This window comes from Leuresthes tenuis, unplaced genomic scaffold (assembly GCF_036924035.1).
Source record: "Leuresthes tenuis unplaced genomic scaffold, fLeuTen1.0.hap1 SCAF_103, whole genome shotgun sequence".
Classification (NCBI taxonomy): Eukaryota; Metazoa; Chordata; class Actinopteri; order Atheriniformes; family Atherinopsidae; genus Leuresthes; species Leuresthes tenuis.
The window spans coordinates 38,612-51,797 of record NW_027325457.1 but is presented as its reverse complement, the minus strand read 5'-3'; the positions used below and the strand labels follow the sequence as shown (position 1 = coordinate 51,797).

General features: G+C 41.8%; 1 non-coding gene across 1 annotated transcript; it reads left to right on the top strand.

The window, feature by feature from the left end:
- Window positions 1-12,032: 12,032 nt before the first annotated feature.
- LOC140287001 (U5 spliceosomal RNA) lies at window positions 12,033-12,146 on the top strand. The gene has a single exon (XR_011911387.1). It is a non-coding gene; the product is annotated as a U5 spliceosomal RNA (small nuclear RNA).
- The last annotated feature ends 1,040 nt before the right edge of the window (window positions 12,147-13,186 follow it).

The window sequence follows — 13,186 nt, the reverse complement described above, 5'->3', positions numbered from 1 at the left end:
GGTAAAAAAAAAGGTGCGAATGCCTAACAATACATCATCAAAAGCAGGTGTGAATGTCAGATCATAATTTGTAAAAAGCTGATGAGAAAGGGTGAGAATGCCCGACTATACACCATCAAATGCGGGAGTGGAGGTGTTCGGCTCTGAGTAGGTGTGAATGTCCGACCATAATTGCTGAAGAATGTGTTAGAAAAGGTAAGAATGCTGGACCATACATCATCAAAAGCGGGAGAGGTGGTGTTCGGCTGCAAAAAGGTGTGACTGTTCGACTAAAGTTTGTAAAAAGTGGGTAAGACAAGGTGCGAATGCCTGACAATGTATGATCAAAAAGCGGGAGCGGAGGTGTTCAGCTGCAAGAAGGTCTACATGTCCATCAATAATTGCTAGAAAACATGAAAGAAACTTTTCGAAAATCAAACCGCACATGATCATAAGTGGGATAGGAGGTGTTCAGCTGCAAGGTGTGAATGTCCACCCATAATTCCTGAAAAATGGGCAAAAAAAAGGTGTGAATGCCCAACCATACATCATCAAAAGCAGGAGTGGAAGTGTTCGGCTACAAGAAGGTGTGAACGTCCAACCAAAATATGTAAAAAGAAGTTAAGAAAAGGTTCGAATATCCAACCAAACATAATCAAAAGCGGGAGCAGAGCTGTTCGACTGCAAGTAGGTGTGAATGTCAGATCATAATTTGTAAAAAGCTGATGAGAAAGGGTGAGAATGCCCGACTATACATCATCAAATGCGGGAGCGGAGTTGTTCGGCTGTGAGTAGGTGTGAATCTCCGACCATAATTGCTGAAAAATGTGTTAGAAAAGGTAAAAATGCCGGTCCATACATCATCAAAAGCGAGAGAGGTTGTGTTCGACTGCAAGTAGGTGTGAATGTCCAGCCATAATTACTCACAAACGGGTAAGAAAAGGTAGTAGCCAGACCATATATGATCAAAACAGGGAGCGGAGGTGGTTCAGCTGCAAGAAGATTTGAATGTCCTACTAAAGTTTGTAAAAAGCGGGTAAGACAAGGTGCGAATGCCCGACAATGTATGATCAAAAGAGAGAGCGGAGGTGTTCGGCTGCAAGGTCTGAATGTCCAACCATAATTTGTAAAAACCGGTTAAGAAAAGGCTTGAAAGCCCGACTATACATCATCAAAAGCGGGAGCGGAGGTGTTAAGCTGCAAGAAGGTGTGAATGTTCGACTAACGTTTGTAAAAAGCTGGTAAGACAAGGAGCGATGTCCCGACATTGTATGATCAAATGCGGGAGCGGAGGTGTCCAGCTGTGAGTAGGTGTGAATGTCCGACCATAATTGCTGAAAAATGTGTTAGAAAAGGTAAGAATACTGAACCATACATCATCAAAAGCGGTAGAGGTGATGTTCGGCTGCAAGAAGGTGTGAAAGTCCGACAATGGTTTGTAAAAAGCGGGTAATAAAAGGTTCGAATGCCCGAATATACATCATCAAAAGCGGAAGCGGAGGTGTTCGGCTGCAAGAAGGTGTGAACGTCCGACCAAAGTTTGTAAAAAGCAGTGAAAAGCGAGAAAAAGCTTTTCGTGAGTTCTGCATGATTTGGGATTTTGCTTATAAAATGCATTACTTCACTCAAACTATGTTAAAACTGATTTGTCCTTCATATTTACCATGTCTAGAAAGATTTAAACAAAAAAACAACGTTGTACTTTGCAGTAAAAGAAAGAGCAAATCTAAAGTTTCAGGAATCCGAGTATAAGCCTGCTTTCATGAGTTCTGCACGATTTCGGATTTTGCTATAAAATGAATTGCTTTGCTCAAACCAAGTTAAAACTGCTTTGTCCTTCCATATTCATCAATGTCTAGATCGACTTCAACAAAGAAAAACATTGGACTTTGCAGTAGAAGAAGTTGAAATCCATCTACACATTGATAAATATGGACAAAGCAGTTCCCACTTGCCCATAAGAAAATAAGCTTATTCTCGGATTCCTGATCAGTTCAGGAAACTTCAGTTTTGCTCTTTCTTCTACTGCAAAATACAATGTTTTTCTTTGTTGAAGTCGATCTAGACATTGATAAATATGAATGAAAAAGCAGTTTTAACTTGGCTTGAGTGAATGAATTCATTTTATACATAAAATCCGAAATCGTGCAGAACTCATGAAAATAAGCTTATTCTCGGATTCCTAAAACTTTTGATTGGCTCTTTCTTTTACTGCAAAGTACAACGTTGTTTTTTTGTTTAAATCTATCGAGACATTGATAAATATGAAGGTAAAAGCCGTTTTAACATAGGTTGAGTGAAGGAATTGATTTTATAGATAAAATCCCAAATCATGCAGAACTCCTCAAAAGGGGCGTATGGCTTAATCACAAGTGTGGCTCTTTCTCATTCAGGGTAGTATGAGGAAGTTTATGCTTGAAATATATGTAGAAATGGGTACATATGAAGGACAAAGCAGTGTTAACTTAGTTTGAGTGAAGGAATTCATTTTATACATAAAATCCCAAATCATGCAGAACGTATGAAAAGAAGCTTATGCTCGGATTCCTGATCCTTCAGTTTTGCTCTTTCTTCTACTGCAAAATACAATGTTGTTCTTTGTTGAAGTCGATCTAGACATTGATAAATATGAAGGAAAAAGCAGTTTTAACTTGGTTTGAGTGAATGAATTCATTTTATACATAAAATCCGAAATCGTGCAGAACTCATGAAAATAAGCTTATTCTCGGATTCCTAAAACTTTTGATTTGCTCTTTCTTTTATTGCAAAGTACAACGTTGTTTTTTTGTTTAAATCTATCGAGACATTGATAAATATGAAGGTAAAAGCTGTTTTAACATAGTTTGAGTGAAGGAATTAATTTTATAGATAAAATCCCAAACCATGCAGAACTCCTCAAAAGGGGCGTATGGCTTAATCACAAGTGTGGCTCTTTCTCATTCAGGGTAGTATGAGGAAGTTTATGCTTGAAATATATATAAAAATGGGTACATATGAAGGACAAAGCAGTGTTAACTTAGTTTGCGTGAAGAAATTCATTTTATACATAAAATCCGAAATCGTGCAGAACCCATGAAAATAAGCTTATTCTCGGATTCCTAAAACTTTTGATTTGCACTTTCTTTTACTGCAAAGTACAACGTTGTTTTTTGTTGAAATCTATCTAGACATTGATAAATACCAGCCGAAACTCTGCTGCCGCTTTTGATAATTTATGGTTGGGCATTCTTACCTTTTCTTACCCGCTTTTTACAAATTATGATCTTACATTCACACCTACTTGCAGTCGAACAACTTCTCATCCACTTATGATCATGTGCGGTTGGGCTTTCGCACCTTTTCTTACCCATTTTTCAGTAATTATGGGTGGACATTCAGACCTTCTTGCAGCCGAAAACCTCCGCTCCTCTTTTGATCATACATTGTCGGGCATTCACACCTTGTCTTACCCGCTTTTTACAAACTTTAGTCGGACATTCAAACCTTCTTGCAGCAGAACCACCTCCGCTCCCTGTTTTGATCATATATGGTCTGGCAATAGTGACTTTTCTTACCCGTTTGTGAGTAATTATGGCTGGACATTCACACCTACTTGCAGCCGAACACAACCTCTCCCGCTTTTGATGATATATGGTCCGGCATTCTTACCTTTTCTAACACATTTTTCAGCAATTATGGTCGGACATTCACACCTACTCACAGACGAACACCTCCGCTCCTACATTTGATAGTGTATAGTCGGGCATTCTCACCCTTTCTCAACAGCTTTTTGCAAATTATGATCTGATATTCACACCTACTTGCAGTCGTACAGCTCTGCTCCCGCTTTTGATTATGTTTGGTTGGATATTCGAACATTTTCTTAACTGCTTTTTACAAACTTTGGTCGGACGTTCACAATATCTTGCAGCCGAACACCTCCGCTTCCGCTTTTGATGGTGTATATTCGGGCATACGAACCTTTTCTTACCCGCTTTTTACAAACCAAGGTCGGACTTTCACACCTTCTCTCAGCTGAACACCTCCTCTCCCGCTTATGATCATGTGCAGTTTGATATTCGAAAATTTTCTTTCATGTTTTCTAGCAATTATTGATGGACATTCAGACCGTCTTGCAGCTGAACACCTCCGCTCCCACTTTTGATGGTGTATAGTCGGGCTTTCGAGCCTTTTCTTCCCCGGTTTTTACAAATTATGGTTGGACATTCAGACCTTCTTGCAGCCGAAAACCTCCACTCCCTCTTTTGATCATACATTGTCGGGCATTCGCACCTTTTCTTACCCGCTTTTTACAAACCATGGTCGGACTTTCACACCTTTTAGTAGCCGAACAACTCCGCTCCCGCTATTGATTGTGTACAGTCGGGTATTTTAACCTTTTCTTACCCGCTTTTTACCAACTATGGTTTGACATTCACACCTTCTTACAGCAGAACACCTCCGCTCCCTGTTTTGATTATGTATGGTTTGACATTCGCACCTTCTCTCACCCGCCTTTTACTATGGTCGGCCATTCACAGCTTCCTCTCCACCATACTTGTATGGTGGGATATTCACACCCACTTGCATCCGAAGACCTCCGCCCCCACTTTTGGCAAACTATGGCCTTCTTGCAGCCAAACACCTCTGATCTCGCTTTTGATGATGTAAGGTTGGGCATTCAGACCTTGCTTCACCTGCTTTTCACCAAATATAGTCGGACATTCACACCCACTTGCATCCGAAGACCTCCGCCCCAAATTTTGTTGATATTTAGTCGGACATTCGCACCTTACCCGCTTTTGGCAAACTATGGCCTTCTTGCAGCCAAACACCTCTGATCTCGCTTTTGATGATGTAAGGTTGGGAATTCAGACCTTGCTTCACCTGCTTTTCACCAAATATAGTCGGACATTCACACCTTCTTGCAGCCGAACACTTCCGCTCCACCTTTTAGTGTTCTATCACACCTTTTTTTCACCGCATTTTATACATTATGGTTGGAAATTTTCAACCACTCTCATCCGAAGACCTCTCCTCCCGCTTTTGTTAATATATTTGAACTTTAGTCGGACATTCAAACCTTCTTGCAGCTGAACACCTCCGCTCCCTGTTTTGATCATATATGGTCTGGCAATACTACCTTTTCTTACCCGTTTGTGAGTAATTATGGCTGGACATTCACACCTACTTGCAGCCAAACACAACCTCTCTCGCTTTTGATGATGTATGGACCGGCATTCTTACCTTTTCTAACACATTTTTCAGCAATTATGGTCGGAGATTCACACCTAGTCACAGCCGAACAACTCCGCTCCCGCATTTGATGGTGTATAGTCGGGCATTCTCACCCTTTCTCATCAGCTTTTTGCAAATTATGATCTGACATTCACACCTACTTGCAGTCGAACAGCTCTGCTCCCGCTTTTGATTATGTATGGTTGGATATTCGAACCTTTTCTTAACTGCTTTTTACAAACTTTGGTTGGACGTTCACACCTTCTTGTAGCCGAACACATGCACTCCTGCTTTTGATGATGTATGGTTGGGCATTCGCACCTTTTTTTTACCCATTTTTCAGGTATTATGGGTGGACATTCACACCTTCTTGCAGCTGAACACCTCCTCTCCCACTTATGATCATGTGTGGTTTGATTTTCGAAAATTTTCTTTCATGTTTTCTAGCAATTATTGATGGACATTTAGACCTTCTTGCAGCTGAACACCACCTCTCCCGATTTTGATGATGTATGGACCGGCATTTTTACCTTTTCTAACACATTTTTCAGCAATTATGGTTGGAGATTCACACCTACTCACAGCCGAACAACTCCGCTACCGCATCTGATGGTGTATAGTCGGGCATTCTCACCCTTTCTCATCAGCTTTTTGCAAATTATGATCTGACATTCACACCTACTTCCAGTCGAACAGCTCTGCTCCCGCTTTTGATTATGTTTGGTTAGATATTCGAACCTTTTCTTAACTGCTTTTTACAAACTTTGGTCGGACGTTCACAATATCTTGCAGCCGAACACCTCCGCTTCCGCTTTTGATGGTGTATATTCGGGCATACGAACCTTTTCTTACCCGCTTTTTACAAACCAAGGTCGGACTTTCACACCTTCTCTTAGCTGAACAACTCCGCTCCCTCTTTTGATTGTGTACAGTCGGGTAATTTAACCTTTTCTTACCCGCTTTTTACCATCTATGGTCGGACATTCACACCGTCTTACAGCGGAACACCTCCGCTCCCTCTTTTGATGATGTATGGTTAGGCATTCGCACCTTTTCTTACCCATTTTTCAGTAATTATGGGTAGACATTCACACCTTCTTGCAGCTGAACACCTCCTCTCCCGCTTATGATCATGTGCAGTTTGATATTCGAAAATTTTCTTTCATGTTTTCTAGCAATTATTGATGGACATTCAGACCGTCTTGCAGCTGAACACCTCCGCTCCCACTTTTGATGGTGTATAGTCGGGCTTTCGAGCCTTTTCTTCCCCGGTTTTTACAAATTATGGTTGGACATTCAGACCTTCTTGCAGCCGAAAACCTCCACTCCCTCTTTTGATCATACATTGTCGGGCATTCGCACCTTTTCTTACCCGCTTTTTACCAACTATGGTTTGACATTCACACCTTCTTACAGCAGAACACCTCCGCTCCCTGTTTTGATTATGTATGGTTTGACATTCGCACCTTCTCTCACCCGCCTTTTACTATGGTCGGCCATTCACAGCTTCCTCTCCACCATACTTGTATGGTGGGATATTCACACCCACTTGCATCCGAAGACCTCCGCCCCCACTTTTGGCAAACTATGGCCTTCTTGCAGCCAAACACCTCTGATCTCGCTTTTGATGATGTAATGTTGGGCATTCAGACCTTGCTTCACCTGCTTTTCACCAAATATAGTCGGACATTCACACCCACTTGCATCCGAAGACCTCCGCCCCAAATTTTGTTGATATTTAGTCGGACATTCGCACCTTACCCGCTTTTGGCAAACTATGGCCTTCTTGCAGCCAAACACCTCTGATCTCGCTTTTGATGATGTAAGGTTGGGAATTCAGACCTTGCTTCACCTGCTTTTCACCAAATATAGTCGGACATTCACACCTTCTTGCAGCCGAACACTTCCGCTCCACCTTTTAGTGTTCTATCACACCTTTTTTTCACCGCATTTTATACATTATGGTTGGAAATTTTCAACCACTCTCATCCGAAGACCTCTCCTCCCGCTTTTGTTAATATATTTGAACTTTAGTCGGACATTCAAACCTTCTTGCAGCTGAACACCTCCGCTCCCTGTTTTGATCATATATGGTCTGGCAATACTACCTTTTCTTACCCGTTTGTGAGTAATTATGGCTGGACATTCACACCTACTTGCAGCCAAACACAACCTCTCTCGCTTTTGATGATGTATGGACCGGCATTCTTACCTTTTCTAACACATTTTTCAGCAATTATGGTCGGAGATTCACACCTAGTCACAGCTGAACAACTCCGCTCCCGCATTTGATGGTGTATAGTCGGGCATTCTCACCCTTTCTCATCAGCTTTTTGCAAATTATGATCTGACATTCACACCTACTTGCAGTCGAAAAGCTCTGCTCCCGCTTTTGATTATGTATGGTTGGATATTCGAACCTTTTCTTAACTGCTTTTTACAAACTTTGATTGGACGTTCACACCTTCTTGTAGCCGAACACATGCACTCCTGCTTTTGATGATGTATGGTTGGGCATTCGCACCTTTTTTTTACCCATTTTTCTGGTATTATGGGTGGACATTCACACCTTCTTGCAGCTGAACACCTCCTCTCCCACTTATGATCATGTGTGGTTTGATTTTCAGAAATTTTCTTTCATGTTTTCTAGCAATTATTGATGGACATTTAGACCTTCTTGCAGTTGAACACCACCTCTCCCGATTTTGATTATGTATGGACCGGCATTTTTACCTTTTCTAACACATTTTTCAGCAATTATGGTTGGAGATTCACACCTACTCACAGCCGAACAACTCCGCTACCGCATTTGATGGTGTATAGTCGGGCATTCTCACCCTTTCTCATCAGCTTTTTGCAAATTATGATCTGACATTCACACCTACTTGCAGTCGAACAGCTCTGCTCCCGCTGTTGATTATGTATGGTTGGATATTCGAACCTTTTCTTAACTGCTTTTTACAAACTTTGGTTGGACGTTCACACCTTCTTGTAGCCGAACACATGCACTCCTGCTTTTGATGATGTATGGTTGGGCATTCGCACCTTTTTTTTACCCATTTTTCAGGTATTATGGGTGGACATTCACACCTTCTTGCAGCTGAACACCTCCTCTCCCACTTATGATCATGTGTGGTTTGATTTTTGAAAATTTTCTTTCATGTTTTCTAGCAATTATTGATGGACATTTAGACCTTCTTGCAGCTGAACACCACCTCTCCCGATTTTGATGATGTATGGACCGGCATTTTTACCTTTTCTAACACATTTTTCAGCAATTATGGTTGGAGATTCACACCTACTCACAGCCGAACAACTCCGCTACCGCATCTGATGGTGTATAGTCGGGCATTCTCACCCTTTCTCATCAGCTTTTTGCAAATTATGATCTGACATTCACACCTACTTCCAGTCGAACAGCTCTGCTCCCGCTTTTGATTATGTTTGGTTAGATATTCGAACCTTTTCTTAACTGCTTTTTACAAACTTTGGTCGGACGTTCACAATATCTTGCAGCCGAACACCTCCGCTTCCGCTTTTGATGGTGTATATTCGGGCATACGAACCTTTTCTTACCCGCTTTTTACAAACCAAGGTCGGACTTTCACACCTTCTCTTAGCTGAACAACTCCGCTCCCTCTTTTGATTGTGTACAGTCGGGTAATTTAACCTTTTCTTACGCGCTTTTTACCATCTATGGTCGGACATTCACACCGTCTTACAGCGGAACACCTCCGCTCCCTCTTTTGATGATGTATGGTTAGGCATTCGCACCTTTTCTTACCCATTTTTCAGTAATTATGGGTAGACATTCACACCTTCTTGCAGCTGAACACCTCCTCTCCCGCTTATGATCATGTGCAGTTTGATATTCGAAAATTTTCTTTCATGTTTTCTAGCAATTTTTGATGGACATTCAGACCGTCTTGCAACTGAACACCTCCGCTCCCACTTTTGATGGTGTATAGTCGGGCATTCGAGCCTTTTCTTCCCCGGTTTTTACCAATAATGGTTGGACATTAAGACCTTCTTGCAGCCGAAAACCTCCACTCCCTCTTTTGATCATACATTGTCGGGCATTCGCAACTTTTCTTACCCGCTTTTTACAAACCATGGTCGGACTTTCACACCTTTTAGTAGCCGAACAACTCCGCTCCCGCTATTGATTGTGTACAGTCGGGTATTTTAACCTTTTCTTACCCGCTTTTTACCAACTATGGTTGGACATTCACACCTTCTTACAGCAGAACACCTCCGCTCCCTGTTTTGATTATGTATGGTTTGACATTCGCACCTTCTCTCACCCGCCTTTTACTATGGTCGGCCATTCACAGCTTCCTCTCCACCATACTTGTATGGTTGGATATTCACACCCACTTGCATCCGAAGACCTCCGCCCCCACTTTTGTTGATATTTAGTCGGTCATTCGCACCTTACCCGCTTTTGGCAAACTATGGCCTTCTTGCAGCCAAACACCTCTGATCTCGCTTTTGATGATGTAAGGTTGGGCATTCAGACCTTGCTTCACCTGCTTTTCACCAAATATAGTCGGACATTCACACCTTCTTGCAGCCGAACACTTCCGCTTTTAGTGTTCTATGAGGCATTCACATATTTTTTTTCACCGTATTTTATAGATTATGGTTGGAAATTCTCACCCACTCTCATCCGAAGACCTCTCCTCCCGCTTTTGTTAATATATAGTCGGGCATTCGAACCTTTTCTTACCCGCTTTTTACAAATTATGGTCGAACATTCACACCTACTTGCAGCTGAATACTTCCGCTCCACCTTTTAGGTATGTATGGTTGGCATTTGCACCTCTTTTTATACTGATTGCTGAAGATTAAGTTGTTCTTTCTCAAACTACAAATTTTTTTTAATTGTTGTTAATTGAAGTGGATAAATAAGGAGGACAAACAGTTTTAAGTCAGGCTGATAGAAGGAATTCATTTTATAGCAAAATCTGTATTTCGTCATATGTCGAGAGATGCTTATTGCTGAAGAAGTTCTTTCTCATTCTACAAAGTACAACGTTGTTTATCGTTGAAACTTGATTAGACATGAATAAATATGAAGGACAAAGCAGTCTTAACTTGGTTTGAGTTAATGAATTCGTTTTATAGGAGAATCCGAATTCGTGCATAACTCATAAAATAGACCTTATTTTCGGATCCCTGAAGAATGAGTCTGGTTCTTTCTCATAATACAAAGTTTGTTGTTTATTGTTGAAACTTCATCAGAAGTGAAGAAATAAATGAATGCCTATCAACAAATGTGGGATCTAAACTCTAGTGCTTCCTCTAAAATAATTTCCTTTCTCAATTTAGAAATGTGTGTGTGTAAGTCACAACACCCGTGACACCAAAACGGCTTTCTTTTCTCTACACTCTGCACTATGAGCACACACACCAAATCAGAAAGGCTTTTTTCTCTCTTTTCTACATTATGGACTGTGGGGACACAAAACCGCTCTCTCTCTTTTTTTTTTTTTATCGTGTGCCAGGGCGTTGTCTCACGTATTAGATTATGCTTAAGATACGAATGGGTTTATCAGTCACATCAGAATCCATACATACTGATCCTCCCGTAATAAAATGGTCGGATCTTATCAAACACACTTTGTTTCTTGTGACAATCAAGTCAGCGAAACAGCGTATACACGTCAAGACACTGAATCAAGTTTGCCACAAGAACTCATAAGTTTGGCAGTATTGCTCTGCCGTCAGCAATCATACACCCATTTTATTTTCGTGAGACATGTGCAGGCACCTGTTCATCTACTGTTCTATCACTATGAATTAGTCATCTATTATCAATAAGGATACTTCTACAACTACTATCAAAGTATGTCCGGACTTCTTATGTTGTCAGTTGCTATATATGAATAAGTGGGTAGCTACTGACAAGCATTAAGCATGTCACACAGCCCAAACATATAACATTTCAGGACACACCACACAGTTAACAACCACAGTGAAGCGTGTCAAAGCCCAAACATGTAACATTCAACAGGACACTTACACAACACATTCAAATCAAACAGTCAGACAACATACAAGAACATATACCCCAGCCGGCATTGCTCCCTGCCTATTTTCGTACAGCACACTATGTGTGCGCACACCTTTATTCACAAACTCTTCAACTTATACTCTTTTACCGAAGCTGCTACAGCTCGATTGGCCGAATACCCTTTGATCCTATTTCGGTGAATTTGACATCTGCCTTACATATAACAGATTAGCGGTTTAGCAGTTTTAATTTAGTTTGAGTGAAGGAATTCATTTTATAGCAAAATCCGAAATCGTGAAGCACTCATGAAAGTAAGCTTATTCTCGGATTCCTGAAACTTTAGATTTGCTCTTTCTTTTACTGCAAAGTACAACGTTGTTTTTTTTGTTTAAATCTTTCTAGACATGGTAAATATTAAGGACAAAGCAGTTTTCACATAGTTTGAGTGAAGGAATTCATTTTATAGATAAAATCCCAAGAGTCTGCTGAGAAAAGAGAGTGAATGCGAAGTAGACTTTAACACGGCTATGGGAGCGAGCCGAGTGTGGGCTAACCGGGAGAATTGCTTGAAAGAAACGCGACACCGAATGAGCGATCAGAACAAAGCCTCAATACGGGATTCTCGTGGTGTTTTTGTTGCTGCCTTGTCTTTTGCACAGAGTAAAAGACAAGGCAGCCATCGAATAGGGCCCGATTGTTCCTAGTTGGTCAGCCGAGGAGCAGGGGGGGGGGGCAAGCGTCTCAACCAAGCAAAGCTCACCATGGGGAAGGTGGCTATGCCAACTAGCCTGATGCCCTGCTCCCGCAGTGACGGATAATCGTACTCTGGTTTCTCTTCATAACGTACAAGTCTTTCGCCTTTTACTAAAGATTTCTGTGGAGAGCAGCACTAATGAGTTGTTTCTATTTTTGGCAGGCTTTACCTTTGCGGGTGAAGCCCTTTCTGTCTGTGCAAAAGAAATCTTCTTACTGTGCAGAGTGACTTCTCTGAGTAGAGTCGCCTTACTTGTTGCGACTGTGCCGATGTTCGAAGCTGGAGTGCAAAGTTGTTGCTTGAATGGTGCTTGCTGGAGCGTGCGGGAGTGCAAAGTTATACCATTTAAAAGGGCTGAAGAGTGCTCAGTGCAGCGGGTGGGCGACACTCTGGCCACCTTGAAAACCGAGGTTACATCCACTACCAGGGGCAGCCCAAGTTCTGCCGCAAGTGTGGTGAGCATGGGCACCTGGTTGAGGCTTGTACCAAGGTGTTATGTGGGAAGAGCAGAGAAATTGGGCAAACTTTTGGAGAGTGTCCAAATGGCAAGAAATGTAATCTCTGTGGAGAATTAAATCACCTCTTCAGAGATTGCCCTAAATCTTTTGCCAACAAATTAAAGACGGTAAAGCCACAGTCAAGCCAACAAAGAGAAGGACCAAAGGTGGCAGTTGGTGAACAAAGTGAAGAGGTTGACCCAATAAATTCAAACTTCCCGCCAAAAGCTTGGATTGGAAGTGAGGAGCAAAAAGGGGAGGGGCCTGTAGAGGCCTCACCACTCAGTGTTGAAGTCTGTGAGAATTCACAGGCAGAGGGTGGAGCTACGCTAAATGAGGAGGAAGAGCAGACAGGTGAGTCTAGTAAAGATACTCACCTCCCCGAAGGTCAACAGCCGAAGAGGACGGCATCTGAGCCTCTGATTCCCCAGTGGTATCAGAGAAGAGGGGAAGGGTTAGGTCCCTTTCAGACAGTTCTTCAGTGGAAGAACCTAGAGTCTTCCCCTCCGACTCACCAAATGAGGTCTCCTTTTTAACTTCAGCTCTGCAATCAACCCCCAGGGACTCAAAGTTAAATGCAACATTGCGTCAGAGGCCAACACCGAGAGTCCGAAAAGGAAATATAGATCACCCTACTCACTTTTCACCTAAAGAAATGAAGGAAGAGCTAGTTTCCCAAGAAATAACCTGTGTGTAATTTGTTTTGATAACTTAGAAAAACGA